The sequence below is a fragment of the Nicotiana sylvestris genome, chromosome 2 (assembly GCF_000393655.2).
Source record: "Nicotiana sylvestris chromosome 2, ASM39365v2, whole genome shotgun sequence".
In the NCBI taxonomy this organism is placed as follows: Eukaryota; Viridiplantae; Streptophyta; class Magnoliopsida; order Solanales; family Solanaceae; genus Nicotiana; species Nicotiana sylvestris.
In genome coordinates this window covers 193,756,739-193,760,299 of record NC_091058.1, presented here as the reverse complement: position 1 = coordinate 193,760,299, position 3,561 = coordinate 193,756,739, and positions in this window count along the sequence as shown.

The window sequence follows — 3,561 nt, the reverse complement described above, 5'->3', positions numbered from 1 at the left end:
AAGTAAGTACTCAAAGGTTGATATTCGTCATCAACAGGATTCGCAGCTAAGTGATCCGCCAAAGCTTGAACTTTTATCGTTGTGCGGGTGACATAGACTATGTCAAACTCGGTGAGCAAAATTTGCCATTTTGATAACCTTCCCATGGGCATCGGCTTTTGGAATATGTACTTCAAATGATCCAATCTAGTTATGAGGTAGGTGGTGTAGGCCAACAAGTAATACCTAAGCTTTTGAGCGACCCAAGTCAGGGCGCAACAAGTTCTTTCCAACAAAGTGTATTTGGCTTCATAACTAGTGAGCTTCTTGCTTAAGTAGTATATGGCTTGTTCATTCTTCTCGGTCACATCATGTTGCCCTAGAATGCATTCAAAGGAATTCTCCAATACTCTCAAGTGTAAAAACAAAGGCCTTCCCGGCTCAGGTGGAACCAACACTGGCAGATTCGACAAATATTCTTTGATTTTGTCGAAACCTTCCTAACACTCATCTGTCCATCTAATCGCCGCATCTTTCTTCAACAACTTAATGATGGGCTCACACGTGGATGTCAAGTGACCAATGAATCTGGTAATGTAATTCAACCTACCCAGCAGACTCATAACCTCTTTCTTGGTTCTCAGAGGAGGCAAATCTCAAATAGACTTTATCTATGTTGGATCTAACTCAATGCCCCTCCGACTAACTACAAACCCCAAAAGTTTCCCAGATGGTACTCCAAATGCACACCTAGCTATATTCAACTTTAAGTCATACTTACGCAGACACTTAAAGAACTTTCTCAGATCCCGCACATGGTTGTCTTGCGTTCTTGATTTAATGTTCACATCGTCCACATACACCTCAATATTTTGGTGCATCATGTCATGGAAAATGGCAGTCATAGGTCTCATGTAAGTTGCCCTGGCATTTTTCAAATTGAATGGCATGACCCTATAACAATAATCACCCCAAGGTGTGGTGAAGGTTGTCTTTTCTGCATCCTCTTCATCCATCAAGACCTAATGATACCAGCATAACAATCCACATAAGACTGTATCTCATGTTTGGCACAGTTGTCAACAAGGATGTGGATGTTTGGTAATGGGAAGTTGTCCTTGGGGTTTGCTTTGTTCAAATCATGATAGTCAACACACACTCGGGTTTTCCTATCTTTCTTTGGCACTGGGACTACATTATCCAACCATGTGGTGTATCGTACCACTCGGATCACACCCGCTTTCAGCAGTTTGGTGACTTCTTCTTAGATCTTGTCACTGATGTCCGTTTTAAACTTTCTCTACTTTTGTTGGACAGGGGGATAACCGGGGTAAGTTGGCAATTTATGTACAAATAAATCAACACTTAGTCCTGGCATATTGTCATAGGACCAGGTAAACACGTCTTTGAACTAGAACAAAAGTTGGATCAATGCATCCCTAGTTCTTTCATCAGTGTGAATGCTTATCATGGTTTTGTGGACCTCTTCTATACTACCCAAATTAACGAGCTCAGTTTCATTTAAGTTTGGCTTAGGCTTATTCTCAAATTGTTCCAATTCTCAGTTTATTTCTCTAAAAGCCCCATCTTCATCGTATTCTGGTTCTTGATTCATTATTTCACAATATGACAGTGTGTTAGGATTAGGGCATGAAGTCCGCAACATGTCATGTTATTTAAGTCCGCATTATTAGAACTAAAAGAAGCAATAAACAAAATAACAAAATCAGAAAGAGTAAAGAAAAAGATTCATAGACGATGAAATATTGATTTCATTTCATTGAATTTTAAGATAGAATGGTTTACATTGGAATTTTAAAGACAATAAACTAAAAGAAACATTCGAGTTACACCCTGGAATAACTCGGAATGCAAAAAAGGTGGAAAGACTGAACTACCGGGATCCCGCGTGACTGGGAACAAAGTAGCCTTCTAATTTTGAAGCTTGGTATTGGGCCCTATATACTGCACCTCAGCAGTGCTCGAGCCTTCACCCGGCTGGACCATATGAGCCTCAAATAACATTTGCCTCATTGCCCCATAGATGTCCTCAATTTCTTCGGCCGTGAAGGCCTCATCTTCTTTATTTATGTACCCTAGTTTAACAAAAGTTCTGGCAAGATGCAGGACCGGTTGAGGTAGAACCCACCCGTCATTCTTACATTCTTTAGCACATTTCACGTCGGCTTCTGTAGCTTAGAAACTGATACCAAAGAAGTTATTAGTGGCGGTCAAGGTGATGGGCTCCATAATGACTTGCAAAGATGACCCGAGCCCTTTCTCGGGCTTGTAGCCATGCCTGATCATCTCACTGGCAACCATGGGAAAAAAAGGGTTGATGACACGGGTTTCCTTCCCCACATTGATCTGCGACCACAATCTCAAAGGCTTGGTAGACTATGTGCTCACTACCTTCTTTAGCATCCAAACATGGTACTGACAGGTCCCTATAAATTGATTGCTCATCTTCTTCGTGATCCACAATTTCCTGATCTTTGTCATCAAACATAACCATTTGGTGTAGAGTGGAAGGTGCGGACCCTGCCGCATGGATCCAAGGCCTTCCTAAGAGAAAATTGTATGAGGTGTCCATGTCCAAGACCTGAAATGTCACTTCAAATCTATAGGACCGATAGTTAAAATCAAATCAATCTCCCGTATTGTTTCTCTCTTGATACCGTCAAATGCATGCACGCAAAATTGTTGGGCCGGATTCTCTCAGTTCCAATTTCCATTCTTTGCAAAGTTGAAGAGGGCAGATGTCAACCCCAGGTCCGCCATCCAACATGGCTCTTTTCATGTAGTATCCTTCACACTTAACAGTAAAATGAAGAGCTTTGTTTTGGGCAGCTCCTTCCGAAGGCAAGTCATTTCGGCTGAATGAGATCCGATTCACTTCAAAAAATTGTTCCGCCATTCATTCCAGTTGATCAACAGTGGTTTCAATCGGAACATATGCTTTATTGAGGGTCTTTATCAACACTTTCTGATGCTCATTCAAACTTATCAGTAGAGACAATAGTGACACCTGGGAGGGAGACTTCCTGAGTTGGTAAATTACATCATAGTCCGAGGTTTTCATTTTTCGGAAGAATTCCTCGACCTCTTCAGCGCTGACTGGCTTTTTAAGCGGAAAACACTTCTGTTTGGCATTTTTCACTTCTTCCAGATTGAGGTACTTCTCAGACGGGTTTGTTTCATTCACTTCCCCCATGATTTGTTTTCCTTTGTACGTCACTACCGCTTTGTTGTTGTTCCAGGGGACGGTAGTGGGATCCTTCATGGGCTTCTGTGGTGCGTGACTGATAACTACGAGCTTAGTCAGCCTGGGTGAAATTACCTACCCCGTGCCACATAAATCCCCTATTAGTACGTACATTTTCGATACCATCAGTGTGACCTTGTTTAGGGGGACTCAACACAAACTGTTCTTTCCTGGGTGCCCTAGGAACATATAGAATGGCATTTTTAGGAGGTACTGCCCAGGTCTTGGTTTCCACAACCTTTTGTACGTTTTGAGGAATGCGATTGTTTTTCTTCTCATCCTTAGCTTGCTTTGCTGCCGTTTTGGGCTTCTTTTCA